Genomic DNA, 17,080 nt, shown 5'->3' on the forward strand with positions numbered 1-17,080 from the left:
AAGATGTACGCACTGTAAGAATGTTTATATAAATTATGTCCATATAAGCATTATATCCAAATGCACATGTTTATTAATACTTGGCTGTACTTATTTGTTCTTGCTAATGGCTAATTAATTTGGGAAAAACTTACAAGGCTAATGATGAATATAGTGCTAAATTCCATGCTAAATCAAAGATATCAGCCTAGAATTTACTGTGAGGTGGTAATTGCTGAGGGTATCAAGTAGAAGGTATCTGCAGTGTGGCATAATTTGTCATTTATAACAACTCTTAGTAAAAGTTCCAGGATTTACAGATGAGTTGATCCAGATCACCTTTGTACAGCAGTTAATTATTAGCTCCTGCACTACCAGCTTTCACTTCTAAATTACCTCTTTGCTCCTTCAGTCTTGCTTTTAAAAACAGCTTAAGATTATGGAATATATTTGCCACGAGGCTGATGAATTTATCTTGGGCACTGGTGACTCAAACTCTCCACGCTGAACTCTCTCCACACACCTCGGAGTGAAGCTGTCGCTCAGAATTTGTCTCCAGAATTATTAAGGGGATCATTTCTTAGCAATTTGCAGCATAAATTCTGCTGGTGATCTCCCTGACACACAAAAGGCACAAATAACCACCGGTCTCAAATAAATTCCCAGTTGTTCCCCCTTTCCTGCAGTAGCTTGCTATTCTGAAATTAAAAAAAGTCATGTCCAAAATAATTAGGAGGTGACAGGGAGACTTCCCGCGTCGGCAGGAACGCTGCGGAGTTCAACCAGCAATTCCAAATGTTCCTGAGCCTCTTCAAACCCTCCCTGGCTGCATAAACACCAGTACAGTGAGGTGCAAAATAAACACTGGAGATTATTCACCAAACAGAAATTTAAGCTCATAGTCCATGAGACGAGGGTGAGATTTTGCTGCTGGGGTGGGAGGAGGTGGGAAAGGGGACCAGGCACATCCAGGGATTTTCTGCTTGGCACTTCAACTGTATTTCTAAGTTGCATATATGTTCTGGTGCAAAGAAAAAGTCTTTTGGAATTCCTTATCTCAATAATTTTTTGTTGTTTTTCCTGGGTTACAGTAACTTTTTGTTTGCTGGTAGTTGGTTCCTTTAGCAAGTGAGATATATTGAGACATAATTCAAAATGACAGGACAGGAGTAACCAATACATGGTGCACAAATGACTCCCTGTTAACATGTCACGTATTACATCCTTTATTAAAACCAGCCCCTGCTCCATGTTGGTGAACAGCATTTCCAGCCATCCCCCAGCACAGCTTTATGATGGATTGTCCTGGAGCTTGGTTGTATGTGGAGTAAAATATTAGCATCCATATAAACACACAGTGTTGTTATAATGGAGGGTTTTTTCCTTTATATTGTCTTTGTAGGGATTTCCATTCAAACAATCTTTTTAATCACAGCTCATAGTTTTAAATAGGCTTCCCAAGGCAGCCTGGATTCTAAAGCTTGGAGGTATTTCAATATCCCTCTTCTGCACAATCAATTAATCTGAGGGTTAGGACATGCAGACCTGAGGCAGACAGTTGGTCAGGTAGCTTCCTTGCATTTTTCCCAACATCCTAAATTTTTGTACAGCTTCCCTTGTACCTGGCATAGAAACTTTTCAAATAATATTTTTCCTTTAATCATATTTGTTCCTTTTATATCATTTATCACTTGAATTCAATTTAAAAAAATAGAGCTGTGCATGAATCTCAAAATGCTCTATGAAGGATTCAGAATTCCCACACGCTGGGCTCAGCTTTACCCTCTGTGCCTGGCTCTGTTTTCTTTTGTGCTGAAGCTGGAAAATCCTGACTCTTTATTCCAGTGTCAGTGCAACAGATGTCTGAGCCCCATCCTCAGCTGGTGCTTCTGGAGCAGCCAGTGAGTAGGGATGTTGTTACTGCTGGATAAGGGAGAGGACTAAGGAATGGCAGGGGTTTTCAAACTCTGTGTGTTTGTTCACAAGGTGCCAGGCACTGTTTTAATGCTGAGCCTATAAACAAGAGTATGTGCTGCTATTTATTATTTCTTGATAACATTCCTTATGCACTGCAGAAGCTTTTATCAGAAAAAATTGTAGGGCATAATCTTTACAAATAACCAAAAAGCCCCAAACCCTGAGGGTTGTGCAAGTGTGGGGAAGAGGATGGAGGGAAAGCGGAGGCAGCGGGTCCGGCTGCCGCGGGAATCCCACCCTCGGGTATATCCCTGGCAGCTCTCCATCCCACAGCAAGCCCAGCACACTGGAAAAACGCCCCGTTCCCGTGGTGAGAAAGGTGATGGTATGTTTATCACGCAGCCAAGAAATAAATGGGAGCCATTACAAAGGTGTATAATTCAGCAATTACAGTTATTTGTTTTTTCTGACACCCCCTGCAAACAGTTATCGCTTCAGTCAAACATAATCAAATTATCTTTTTTTTTCCTTTTTTCCTGGTACTGTACATTAACAGGGCAAATAAAAGGGAAAATAGTGCAGTCCCTTGTAATAAAGAAAACAGCAGCAAACTATTAATGCTCTTTGAAAAGAGTAGTTTTAACAAAGTAAGCAAGAATCATTTTCTTTGGTTGAGTGTTGATTCCCCAGTGTGCTCTCAGTAAGTAATTAGAATGGCCCAGTGAATGTCAGCATCAGCTTGTTTATTCTCATTATTTTATCATTTTAAAAACCCTCTAGGTGATGAGACATGCAGTATAGAACATAATTACCATTATTAGCATACTAATTGGACACAAAAATAGGCCAACTACAAGGTAGCCAACTGAATAATTTCACATTAATCAAACACCATAGTGAATAAGCCTATTGTTAAATTGACAGCTACAATAATTGGCAATATTTCGCTGCAAAATATAAGAAATTCCTTGTAATATCTCTGCCACGTTATATAATTTAGTAATTTCCCACATTTCCAGCCTTAACTTTGTACACCTAGTTCAAGTTCAAGAAAACATCATGATAAGATTATTAGTCTATTATCAAGTGGACAAAGTATATAAAGACCTGCTTGTTAGCATTCAGGAACAGATTTGCTCGATAAGGAAACAAAAAGGCTCCCAATTTAGTTACTTGTTGCTTCAGCATTGAAAATGTATAAAGGTTCTTGATAAGAATTTTTTAACTGTATATTAAAGTCCAACTCGCCTGTTTAAGAAGCAGAGAAAATGGTAAAGAAATTTTAAAAAGAAAGTGCTAAAATAAAATAAAATAAACCCAAGTGGGAACTGTGACTTTCAGCCTCCAGGACAATTTTCTGGTTGAGATTTGTCTCGTGCCGTCCCCGTCTCGTCGAACGGCAAACTGGAAAGTTGCAAAGCCGCCACCAGAAGTGGGAATTCATGAACTGCTCAATTAGCAGCAGGCAGGAAGGGAAAGCTGGCCCTGGCTGGGCTTCCCTTTGAAAACCTTGGGGGAAATAAGACAGGAAAGGAGTGAGTGGAAAGGAGAGGAGAAACAAGGATGGGGAAGGTGCGAGAGGGGGAAACGTGGGTTGTGGCAGAGGGAAGGAGAGCGATAAGGAGAACAGAACCAGATGGTGAAACCAGAGCAGGAGAGGCAGGAGAAGACGAGAGGAAAGAAAAACAGTGAGGAAGAAAGAAAATAGTCATCAAGAAGAGGGAGGAAGAGAAGGTAAGGTGAGAGTTGGGGAAGGCAGAGCAGATTTGGAAGAGTATGAAACAATATTCTTCTTTTAAGAATTCAAAGGCGAGGGGTACAAGCACCTCGCTGAAAGAAACATTTCCTTCCCACTCCCCGGGCTTTGGGAGGTGTGGAGGCTGGGAAGAAAGGCAGAAAGGAGTCACTGAAGTCTCTGTTTATTTCAATAAGGAAAAATATTTTTGGAAAATTGTTATAAAAATGATGTTTCACACAGTTTCTCATGCGGGTGTTGGGCGCCTGTTAAGGGTGGGGCACGTGAAATAGGATGTGAATAGGTTTGGAACTCCCCAAATATTTTTGGGTGGCTTCTTGGTTAGAAATGGCTCGATGACATTCTGAACTGTGGTGTTAAACTTGATGGCATGTAATTTTAAAGAAATGGAAAGGAAGGTCAGAACAAGAAATAAGAATGGCATAGCCTGTACAAAGTGCCAGTTTTCACAGAACCAGACCTGGCCTCTCTGGCAGTGCATAGGGAAGGGAGACTGCCCTGAGCATGGGCCAGCAACTGCCTGAAATATCCTTTTTTCAGTTAAATAATGGAATTGTTTCAATTCCAGTCACTAAAGAGGCGATTTTTGCCAAGGATTGGTTCTGGTAGGGGTGGTTCTTGAGAATATGCTGATGTAATTAAAGGCAGAAAAAGTTTTCTGGAAGAAGGGACCTCTGAGTTTCTTGCAATTTGGCTGCTTATTTTGAATTAAGCTGTAGGGGGAAAAAAACCACTGCCTCACAAGCAATAACAACATATTTTTTCCAGCTGTTCCTTGCTTATTAATCTGTTAATGGGTGATTCTCAGCTAATGGTTGGGGATGCCTGTTAATATATCACAATCCCAGAGTATTGATTAGCTGCTTTATTTCCCTTTGTATGGCCAGGCTGCTCAGTAGCAAAGTCACAGTAAGAAAACATGTAAGCCTGTGCTTCAAATATCTCTGGGTATGGAGAGGAGCCACCATGGGACATATCAGAGGGTACTAAAATCATCTAAAATATGCAGTATGTGCTCAGACTTTTCTTAAGCAGGAATGTACAAGCTCCAGCTTTGATTTACTCACTGAACTCAGGAAACACATCTCTGGGCACTCGTTGCTGGGAAGTGTCTCCTTTAGCCAGCTCTGTACCTATAAATGACTGTAATACCTGGGTCAGGGGGTCTTGGAAGAGCTCTCAAAAAGTGATATAATCCACCTTTTATGGAGCAAAACTTACAGCAGGAAAAGGGAAGAGTTCTGTGCCAGGTTTACAGCAGAGTTAAGGATAACAGCCAAGGCCATACTTTTGCTAATACATTAGGATGGCTCTGAAATGTGCCAACTCCGTAGCTTGGGATAAAGCAAACGACAAAACTGAAAATATCCTTGACAAGATGTCTCTCTTAACACATTAAGAGGCTGTCCAAACTGAGAAAAAAATCCTCAGCAGTTCCTCTCCTTCTGTCACAGAGTCTGTGCTCGGGTGGTTGGAGTTGCAGGGCTCTGCTGCACGTCAGGTGATGGGCGAGGAGCAGCTCCTGGGCAGCACGTTGGACACACATTGTGCCTCACCTGCTCCTTTATGTGCCAGACACAGAGGGCACTCCAAAATCCCCCCCAAAAACCTGGTGAATTCTCCAGCGAGGTCTGGGCAGTGGGTTTGGACAGGCACATCCAGCCATCATACCTTTTTACTATATCAGGACATTGTAAATCAGATGTTTTCACATCCCTTTAATACACCTGGATGATCAATGAAAGCAATCCCCCACACTCTGCTCCCCAAAAACCCCAGAAAAGCCCCAGAGCTGAAAGCAGAAGGAAGGAAGGATATTAAGCACATTCAGGCATGATAAACACAGAAGAAAAACACTGCAAAGGATAGTTGTGGAATACATTTGAATAACAAATACATTTGAGGAAATCCCAGTCTGCTTGGGGACAGAGAAAAAGAAAATAAATTCATCCCATTATTCATTGGAAATTATTTGTTCAGCTCTGCTCCTTAATGTGTCAGCTAAAGATGATTTCCAAGAGTGAAGATTTTCCTTTCTTGCTTGAAATGACTCAAAAAGAAATGAATATTCCAGCCACCAAGTGAGGTTAATATATGAGTTTCATAGGCATTTACTCACCACTGCTGTTCCCTGCAGAGTAATGGCACTGGAGGTGCATTCTGGGAGTGCCAGGGGTGAAACCAAAGTAGATGTTCCTGAATAATTTAGTGGTGTATGAAAGCTTATTTCATCATCATCAACACAGTAATACCTTGCACCAATGGAATGCTTTACATCTCTGGGCTCCAAAGCTGTGCTAGTATCAGCATTTCCATTTTTCAGTTGGGGAAACTTGAGATTAGAGGGAAGAAAAAAAAAACCAAACAACATTTTCCAAAGGGAGTGAAGGCTGAGGCAGAACTGGGATAACAATTCAGGATCCTAGGAAGAGGCACCTGTAATGTCTGGGCTGAGTGTGGGTGAAGGTGCAGCAGTTATGCTGTTTATGCTTAGTGAAAGATGAGAAATACCTAAAGGAAAGTATTTTTCTCCTTTCCTTTTACAATAAAATAAGAATTAAATGAAATATTAAATTTCCAGGATAAATCAAACTTCAGTATATCACTTTTTTTCCCTGCTTATTCTAAAGTGGCAGAGCAGGTTCACATGCAATTCTTGGAATGGCAGGAGGCTCCACGTCCATTACCCAGTGATTATTGCCATTAGGCTGGAGGAGCAGAGAGCCCCTCGTGCCTCTCTTTGGGCTGTTTACACATGCATGTAGCTGGTAACTTTTTTTTGTGTTTAAAGAGTCTAACAGCTCATCAATCTTATTCTTCCCTGAATGTAGATTGGTCTTTAATGAGATCAATGAATAGTGCTGGTACTTTGCTGGCCAAAATTGTAAATGTGCTGTTCCATTTCCTATTTACCCTGTAGCACAGGGATTTCGGTGCGTTACTGCTAATGTGTTTTGCATTCTATTGCTCTCCTGCAAAATTTATGGCCAGAGAGAGACTGCAAGAAACAGTATGGGCAGGCAGAGCTGGATTCTACTCTCTGTAGTGCACTAAGGTTTTTAAAAAATATACAGGTTTGGAATAGTTGAAGAAAAGGGAAATAAAGAGCAAGGAGGGAGCTGGGAAAGGATGTCAGATTAGTTTAATTAAAACAAAATTTTGGGGGTTGAGGTGTGTGAGAGACAGAAAAAATGTGACTTAAAACAGCTTTAATAGAGGTGGGATGTAATGGAAGCGCCTTTAGTCAACCTGGCCAAAGGCAGAAGGAGAGATGGTGCTGTTGAGCAGGGAAATGAGTGTTGGAAATTTATTAATTAGAGCTCTGGAGTGGCCTGAGATGACAAGTGCTCTTGCAGCCCAGTCCCTTCTCCTCACTGCCCTTGTTAGCATTGTTTGGTCCTGTTCCAGCTGTGCATTAACCTCTGGAACCACGCCCCCAAATACTGGAGGATTTATTTCTCCTGCAGCAAGAGCCATACAGACACCTCCGAGGTCTGACTCGGGGGGTACCCCTTGGTGTGTGGGTATGAAGGTTGATGTTGAAGAACCATGTCTGGTTCTGTGACTGTAAAGTGATGATTTCTGTCTCTCGTCTTCTTTCTTGGAGCTTTCCCCCATGAGCTTTCCTCCTGAAGCAGCTCCCAAGGAAGTTGTGTCCCACAGGGGTACATCTAGAAAATCTCACTGTGCCAGGGAAAGGAGTTATTTGACATCCTTTACATATTAATCTTTTTTTAGGTGCACGATGGTCCACAGCCAGATAAAAGCTGTAGTCTGAGCCTCTGACATGACTCTGTATTATATGGGAAATCAGTGCAGAGGGGTGACAGCTTTGATAGGCATCTCTTGGCCCATTTGGGGCAGGTGTGTGCTGAAGGGAATTTCCTACTGACCATCAACTTCACCTGACAGGTGGTAGAGAGGCTAGTTGATTTGCTCAGTGAAAGGACTCCTGGAATTCCTGCATCCCAGAGGAAATACAGCCTGGCCACTCAGGGACCCTGCAAATATCCAGGTGGCAAATGAGGTATTGCTGTCCCGTGGCATGTTGTGCCTATTAAATCTGAAACAGGGGGAGGACCTCTTCTTTGGGAGGCAAGCAAATACTCAACCACATAAAAATGGACTTGGAATATTTGAGAGAGTGTTATTGTATGTGTTGTCCGTCAGGAAAAGTGAAATCCTTCTGAAAAGGACAAAACTGCAGAGGAAAAGTGACTCTGCCCACCCCAAAGCCTGGGATGACTGCAGAGAAATGAGGCCACAAATTCCAAGCTCCCACTGGGCTTGATGGTGTCAAGCCTCTATAAAGCCAGTAGAGATGATTCTCTAAGAAATCCCATAGGAAGGGGGAATCTCTCAGCAACAAAGAGCAGAGAGGTATCTGCTCATCTCTTGGCTTTGGCAAAGAGTGGATGGCTTGGACAGAAAGGATGAAGTACAGAGCTGGGGCAGAAAAACAGGTTCTGCATCCGCTGCTCACCAGGAGGGATCCAGGGGCATGTGGAGGTTATGTGTGGCAAGACCCCATTTACAGGAACTTCAGCATCTTCCCTTACACCGGGGCCAAACTGCAGCCTGAGCTCAGCACTTCCTTTGCCAGGTCAGCAAATTGGGCATCAGACCATTTAATTTCAGGAGCTGCATGGAATTATGTGGATGGTGACAGTAGGGAGGAGAAAGATGAAAATATGAATAGCTTTTTGGAGAGGTGGCCCAAATTCTGTTCTTTTTTACTGTGATCTAATAACAACTCCATTTGGATCAAAGGTTTCTTAAGAGTTCATATTAATCTTAGATGATTCTAATATTTAACCATCAATCTCTGGACAATACAGATTTCCATGCACTTCTTCCACGTGAGGCATCTGTTATATCTTACGCTCTTACCCAAATTTCCTCTGCAAAGAGCAATTAATCTCTCTGCTGCTTTATCCAGGATTTAAGAGCACGTCCTCCCTTTAATTCTGTGCACTTCTTTTTTTACCTTCTGTCTTTCCATCCTTAAGTATCACTGAGTTGCCAGATAACACAGTTATTGTTCATATTACCAGAAGATTGTAATGGATTTATATAAAACTCAGACAGTGCCATTGTTCTTGAAGTCCATTTTATTGTAATGAAGTTCCACTCTTAATATTCCATGATCTTCAATGTCCTTTACAAGTAACTTTTTATAAATTAATCTATAATAATCTAATTCAAGTCAGTTAAAGTGGATAACTATACTCCAATTATGATATCGGGAAGAGTTTTTACATAATGAGGGCTTTTATATAGATGGTTAACGCTAATACTGTAGTTTACAACATACTGTATGAATCACTAATTAAATGCCTAAGTAGCAATAATGGAAGTGGAACTATCAATACAGAGACGATATCAGTGATGTAAGGCATTAATAAAACTTTATGGTCCCATTTAATCTTTTTTTATAGGTACTCCATTATGTCAGTTAAAAGAAAAGGCAGAAAAACAAGAAAGTGAGAGAGTGGAACTTAAAGGGACCAGGACACAGAAACTAAAACGGGGTCTCCCTTGTACCATGCCCCCAAAATGGGCCAGCTAGAAAAGTGATGAGAAAACTGCCCAGTAGAAATAAATTTATCACATTTCTAAAAATATGGCTGTTCACTGCAGCTGGATGGTTTAAATGTTCTTTAAATAATCCATATTCTATGATTTAAATGAAGGGCAGCTTAAAGAGCATCTTCAAAGGGGAATCTGAGTTTAGCACCACTCTGGCCTGAAAGGAACAGCTCAACTGTTATGCTCCTGCCATTGGCCAGCAGAGATGACTTGAAGGGTAAATACATAAACATTTATATTGGAAGGAGAAACTATTAACAAAGGTATTTTATTTTGAAGCCAAAGCACAAGCTTGGCTCCGGCGCTGCCCAAGGAGCGTTCGAGGTGGCCGGGCTGCTCTCCTGACAGGACATCTCCTCTGTGTTCCTTGGCCCCCAGCCAGTGTCCCCTGCAGGAAAGCAAGCTGCCCATTTGCATATCAAAGCAGAGGAATAAGCCAAGCCCAGCAGACCTCTAAAGGGAAGTGAGAGTATATGGGAATTTTTAGTTCTAACTCTCAATTAAAAAAAAAAAAAAAAAGAGACCACCTCCATTCCTTTCACACAACAGCCTCTTCAAATGCCTTTTGCAACACATTTGAGCAGAAATAACAATTTAACCCCTCAAATCCCTTCATGAGGTGTTTCAGTCCTGGCTGTATTTTAATGAATAAAGGGAAGAGATGGTTTTTTTCCTGGTGCTTGATGTCAGCCCTTTGAAAATCATTGCACTGAGCCCTTTAACACACCTTGACACATATTAGAAATGTGCAGAGCCAGGCTGGTGTTTCATGCTCGCTGCTGTTGAAGTGACATGTTTATTTAGCACAAGATTTCCAGCCTGGTGCCTTTTTGTGCCTCATAGGAAGAATTTGACATTACCTGCATTGGATGTCAGTGCTGATGTTTGGCTCTGAACTCCACCTTTTCTGGATGTCCATTGCTGGGCAAACTGGAGTGGACAACCAGGCTCACAGCCTCTAATAAAAATAAATCTTCCTCTATTATTTTAAAACTGACTTCAATAGGAGTAGATGAAGAGGCTGTGAAAATTCTGTGCCAATATCAGTGAAGATTAGATCCGAGAACTCATGTCTCTCTGTGATAAGAAATTCATTACTCCCTTTGCCCATCAAATGCAGCTGTTGGCAATGCTCTGCCTTGATCCATGGAGTGGGGACACCAGTAATCCTGCAAATTTGCAACTTAAGCCAAACCTTTGTGCAGCCCCATCTTCCTCCCATATGTTGCTCCATTTCACAACCAGCCCTTCTGCTCTCTTCAAACATCTTAGAGAGATGAACTGAAGAACTTAGGGGAACTGAAGTTTAACTTTCCAGCTTTTCAGGTAGCCCTCTTTCCACTGAGTGGGGTTGGATGTGTTTTGTGGAATGGCAAATGTAGCTGTAATGCAGGAGCAGGAACAGCTCTGCCTCATTGTACCACCTGACAAACCCTAGGCTTGCCTAGACCAGTGTGATCAAATCTAAATAGTGTTTAAAAGGCACCTAAAAAAGGATGTGGGGTTTCCTGTGAGTCCAGCCTTGCACTGTGTCAAGGTTATCATGTGAGCACAGCTCATCCCTGGTCACTGGCTTTTCTTCATGGGCTGGTGTTGATTGGAAGGGACCTTAAAAAGCATCTAGTTCAGATTTATCAGCAGTTTCTCTAGAGCAACCATCACCTTCTGGCTGCCAGGAACAATCAACCATGGAATAAACTCCTTATTAGAGAAAAAAGTCGTGACCAAAGGTTTTCTAGAATTACAGAGGAGGCTGTGATTGCCCTTCCTGTCCTGCAGTTCACTGAAAGAAGTTTGCCACAGAGCTTCAAGTCCTTCAACATTTTTTAGTCTTTCAATAGCTCATATTTTTTTCACAGGTCTCTTGGTAGATCATAACAAAAATAAGATAAAAAAATCAGTGAAGGTTTGCTCTGGTTTAATGATTTTATGCACAGTCCTCTGCCTTTCAGTGGTCTTGTCCCCCATAGCAGTGGAGCACTGTAAGATGCCCATAAACCTGGGACCTGGTTGTAGGTTGTGTCAGAAATCCAGAAATGGCACTAATGGACAGTAAAAAATAATCAATGGGAGGAATGGAGTCTCAGCTGTGTCAGCAGGAATGGCTGCAGAGCCTGAGCTGAGCAGAGGCACCACGGCAGGACCCAGCCCCACGTTCCTTTGCCACAAATTGTGTAAATAAACTCCTGGTATGAAGCCACACTGAAGAAAACAGGTTAAAACCTAAGGAAACTGAGGCTCTGATCTCAGTTTTATCTACAGTTTTCACAGCAATTTAAATTTTTTGGTCTTCTGTGGGGACTGTCATTTTTCTTTCTGTACAGGAAGCTCTGTAGGTTTTATACAGGGGGAAAAGTTACTGTAGGAACTGTCTTAAGCTGGGGCAGAAATTTTTTGCTTATCTTAAAGGGTGTTCAGAGAAATCTTGAGACTTTGAATGCAGCTTGTTCTATTGCATCTCTGTTCCCTTTGAGCACACCTACACATTCAGTGTCACCTCCATTTGGTTTATCGTGCAATAAGATGTCAAGTTTAATTTTATTTATGGGCTTAATATTCAAGTTTTTCACAAGTTATTTTCCCCATATGGGCCTTTAGAAATATGTTAGAAAAATCATCATGTACTGCTGTTAGGAGCAATGCATTAATAAGTAGATGAGCCTCCTGCTGATGGGCAAAAATCTGGTTTTAGCACCATGTGAAGGCACTTGGTCCAAAATGAGCCATGAACCAAAGAGTTTACAGGTTATAGATGACTGGAGCATTGTAATAGTTTGTGTATCAGCAAGTGCAATGCTCGCTCCAGTTTTAAAATCAAAATATCCTCTTAAATGTGCCTTGTTGAGTCACCCTGACTCTGTTAATGGGAGCTTCAGTCTGATTTCTGTCTCTAGAGTGTTCCTGTGCTCTTTGGGAGCCTCGTTCAGCTTGGCCAGAGCCAGGGAGGTACCTCTGTGGTTGAAGGACTCCTCGATTTCAGCCTCTCTGTTAGAGCAGGAACCTTCTGGGCTCTGAGCATTTGTACATCTATGAATGAATGAAATCTGCCTGATACTGTATTTTTTAAATATTTTTTTTTTTATAATTCATCAAGAAGTAAATCTGGCACAAGCACCTAAAGTGATGACAAAGATCAGTTTTCTGTTCTGGTCCCTTCCTGGCAGCCTGTGATATCTCTGCTGGCTGGGAGAGTTGGTTCTGTCCTTGAAGGGTGGCTGTTCAACTTCTCACGTTCCCCACGCGTGGCCGCGCGTGCGGAAAGCGCCACTTTGGGAGCACTTTTGGCCCTTCCTAAATGAAACCTGTTGCGGGTTGGAGCCTGGGATTGACAGGGGAAGGGGAACAGCTGTGATGTTCCTCTAAAGCTAAATGTTGCCGCTTTTGCATAATCTGCAAAAATATGTTGTCAGGATGAGCGCTCCAGCTGGCTCCCTGCCACCTTCCCCTCCGCAGCGCGTGCTGCGGGAGCGGGCGGAGCATCTGGAGAGCGGGAGGGTTCGCTCTGACACCGACGTGTCAACCTAATATAGCAAAAAAAAAAAAAAAAAGGAGAGAGAGAGGGGGATATTTTAGTAACTCAAGTTTTTTCTTGCACAAAACGGAAACAAAGGGAGCTGCAGCTCCGAGTCCTGCGGCGCTGGAGGGGTGGCTGGAGCGTGGTGGGAGCAGCGGGATGGCGGCGGGCCGTGGTGTTGGCATATGCACACCACAATCTCCTTAATACCCATGGTAAATCCTGCTGGCTGCTACAAGCTCTGTGGTGAATGTTAGGCTTGTTTGCCTTCTGGTTTTTAAGCTCCTAAACACTTTGGGGCTGAAATTCCCACAGAAGGTAACAAGAGCTTTGTTAACCCTCGGCGATGGCCTATTGAAAGGAGATTATCTTGGGCAAGTGGGGCAAAAGGACAGGGTGAGCTGGGGAGTAGTCGGGTTTGGGTGGTGGTTACTCCAGGTTTATGTTTCCAACAGCACAGCTGCATTGGATTCAGCAGGGATTTATGGAAAGCATATGAGTAGAGGATGACAAAAATTCTGAGCGATTGATGGATGGATGTTGCTCATCTGCTTAGACCCAAGGGTCAAGAACTGCTGTTTAAACCTGAGTTTTTATTTTAGGCATGTTGCTGCTACTACTTGAGGCTGACACAGAGGGTTTCATGTGAGGTTTCCAGGACTTTGTTCATTAGGGTCCACGCATAAGGTTTTGTGACGTTATAATGTGTTCCTGTGCTTTGAGGAAATAAAATTCTGATGGAGATTGCAACCAAGTAGATGATTTGGTGTTCTTTGATCCTGATTCCTTGCACCAGAAATCTTCTGGATGTGATGGAACAAATAAAGAATCAAAAAACCCCTCTTTGAAACCCTCGCCACAATTTTTCAATGGTCAGAATGAAGGTAGCACTTGATTATTTTTAATTAGTATAAAAAGAAAGATGATGCCGATAACTGCATGTAATTTACGTCTTTAGACCAAAGTGCTTTTGGCTTCAAAAAGTGTTAAAGTTTGATAAAAGCTGAGAAGAGGATGAGAGAGAGCAGGAGTGCTGCTCCAGCCCGGGTGTGAAGGAGGCAGGCTTGGCTTTTGTGGGGAGTATCATGCAGAACAACGAGCATAAATCCTGTAGGGAGGATTCAAAAGGGGTTGAGATCATTAAAGGATTGGTTAGAATTTGTTTTGCTGCTGCTAATCTCTATTTTGAAACAAAGTTTCTGAAATGGGGCGAGTTTGTGTGGGGGGTAGAAGCTGTGAGTCTGTTCTCTGTGTGTGTGTGTGTGCAAATGCTGGCCTGAAAAAGAGGATGAGGCCAGGTGGAAAAGGCTGTTTTTCAATATTTGGCCAGAAAATGCCTTTTCCTGGTCCATGGGCCCCTCAGTGAGATGTTCCCAGCTTTGTCTTCCCAATCCACACCCTGCAGACAAGGCTGGGCTTTGCTTCCATGCACACACATCTGCAAGAGAGAAAGTTGTTAAGTGCTAAAATACTGAGATTATATAAACACCAAAGGTGGGCTCGGCTTTATCTCATCTAAAATAACAGCATGCCCCTTGTTTTCTTTATTTATAATCCTTTATGTATAGAAGGTGCACATATATATCCCAGAGTTCAGTGAGGAGGCTGCTTGTCCTGTGCACTGAGCAGACTAATAGACAAATTTCCCCCCAAATCTGTGCATTTGTCTTTTAGCAATTCTTGTAATCTGCTTTGTTTGTTGCCAAAATAGACACTTAGGCTGATGGAAACCTGCATGGCCTTTTTTTTTTTAATCTGACTGATTTCCCTCCTTTGGGTTGTTTATCCTTCAAATGTGTGTTAAAGGGATGAGGAAAATATTTACTGAGCTCTTAAAGAATGGGCCATAATCAGGAAAAAGTAAATTCCCCATCATGCCTTGGCAAGTGCATTCCAGTAGATCTCCTAATAAATCACCTCTGTGAATTGAAGGTGTGAATAACACCTGGGTCTGTACTACAGGAGGATAAGAAAGTAATAGTGCCAGAAGTGGGAATTTGGGAAGAACTGGGCTTTTACTTGTGCAGGGAGGGTTTGCAGGGTGATGTATCAACAAGTTTTTTTTTCCCTGCAGGCATTTAATCTTGTGATTATTTTATTATTACTAAAGGGTGTAATCTTAGGATATATTTTTATTATTATATAGTATTATGTATAGTATTATGTTATTATAGCATTGCCATATCGCTGTTATAATAATATAATGTTATTACAGTATAATTATCTTGCAATGATTCTATTATTACACCCAGTATAATAATGCACCAATGCTGCTTTATAGATTCTCCTCAAATCCAAGATCAAACAATTCTCCCTGTGTTTGAGAGGGAAGCAGTGCCAGAGTTCTGTTGAGGACACCTTAGGGAAGAGAAAGAAATAAGTAAAGGAAACTAAGCAAAGTCTTCGGGCTGGTCATCAGGAGAATTTCTTCATGGAAATGTTGTTAAGTTTTGGCAGGTTTGGAGTCCCCATCCCTGGAGGTGTCTAAGGAAGGCCTGGATGTGGCACTCAGTGCTCTGGGCTGGGGACAAGGTGGGGATCAGACACAGGCTGGACTTTTCCAGTCGCAGGGATTCTGGGATTCAGAGCCCCTGCAGCTCAATCCATGTCAATGCCACGATAGAGAAAATAATTCAGAGGCCTGATTTTATGTAGCTTTTGGCCAAAGTTTTAAACTCAGGTCTCTCATGTTTCAAATGGTGTTGGGGTTTTTTTGTTGTTTCAGTGAGAAATTTAATTACATGCCTGTGCTGAGCAATTTCTGTTGGGATTGGCAATTTCTGCTCTGCTTCTTCTGCAGTCTCTGGATGTGAAGATGATTCTCATTTGCAAATAATTTCACCATTTCCCCCTCTCTGTGAGGCCACGAAGGGTGGGTCAAAACAAATGTGCTTTCACAGAGATGCATGTGAAAAAATTGGCTTGTAAACAAAACGACTCAGAAAAAAGTGCTTTAAAAAACTCTTCTTATCTGTACTCCTTGCTAAACCCATACAAGAAGCTGATAATGTAACATTTCAATGTGAAATCCAGCAGCATCTCAAAAGACTTGTGGGATACCTCCCCAGTGCTTCAATATAATCTGAAACAAAAGGTTTTGAAATCATCCTGTGCCATCTCTGAGTACATTTTTATTTTTTTTAATTTTTTATTGGTTTGGGGTTATTTTTGGCCTAAGGACTACACTTCCCACCAAGCTGCTCTTAAATAATGAAGGATTGAAATGTTAGAGGAAGAAAAGGCTATAGCCACTATTGTTCCTTCCAGTGCTCTGGGCTTGATTAAGAAACTTCAGCTCTTTCATTTATTTGAAATATCTCAGATGGGTACCTGCTTAAGTCATAACAGCTTCTCCCTGCCACCAGAAAAACATGGACAGGCCCCATGTAGCCTTAATTTGTCTGGAGATCCCATCTTTTATCTGTGGGAACCTGCTCCCTCAGCAGGGTGAACCTTCTGTGGGAAAGTGAATTGGTTGTATGGGTGTGCTCAGGACTGTTCTCCCTGTGATGCCTCCCAGAAATGGAGGAAGAAAGGGTTAAATCAGCCTTTAGCATCCTGCATAATTATTCCTGCCCGATTGTCTCCAACTGGAAACTCACAATTTGTTACCACTTAGTTGGTTTCAGTGAATGAAGAGGATTCATTGCTTTTTGCCGGCGTTCAGATCTTTTGTTCACAGTTTGGAGAAAATTGCAATCTTTTCTTGCTACTGTTCCAGCTTTAGCCATGCTTGGTTAAGCCAACGCTCAGGTTTCCCTGGATTCATTCACATCCACTAATCTGGGAGTGAGCAGGGTTGGTTTTTTTTTTTTCTTTTTACTGCTTTTCCTTGAGTATTTTGTTTTCAAACTGACACCAGCAGAACATTTATTTTTACAATCTTAATATTGTTGCGGTGACTCCACTTTCTGAAACTTCCATCTCTTTATGGTGTGGACATTTATCTGAATCATGTTAATGTTTCCTGAGCTTCATGAGAGACTAAAGAAATAAAAAAGAAGCCACTGCTATAGGCATGGGTAATAAAAATGATGTGGTAACATTATATAAACCAGCATCCAGAGCTTTTTCATGGGTTAGTTAACTTCTGTGAGTGGTGTCAGTAGCTCCTGTGGGATAAGCATGGCTTACATCTTCATGGAAAAGATCCCAGAAACTTTAGTAAGTGAGGGGTTATTTTTTAATAAAAAGTGAGTGAGATGGAGCGCGCTGATTCTGATTAACCAACTGTGACAGATGGTAATTCTTCCCTTTAAACGTGGCTTAGAGAAATTAAATTCAAGGTGATTTAAGAACTCTTTAAGAACTGCTGAACCTAACTT

This window comes from Aphelocoma coerulescens, chromosome 4A (genome assembly GCF_041296385.1).
Source record: "Aphelocoma coerulescens isolate FSJ_1873_10779 chromosome 4A, UR_Acoe_1.0, whole genome shotgun sequence".
In the NCBI taxonomy this organism is placed as follows: Eukaryota; Metazoa; Chordata; class Aves; order Passeriformes; family Corvidae; genus Aphelocoma; species Aphelocoma coerulescens.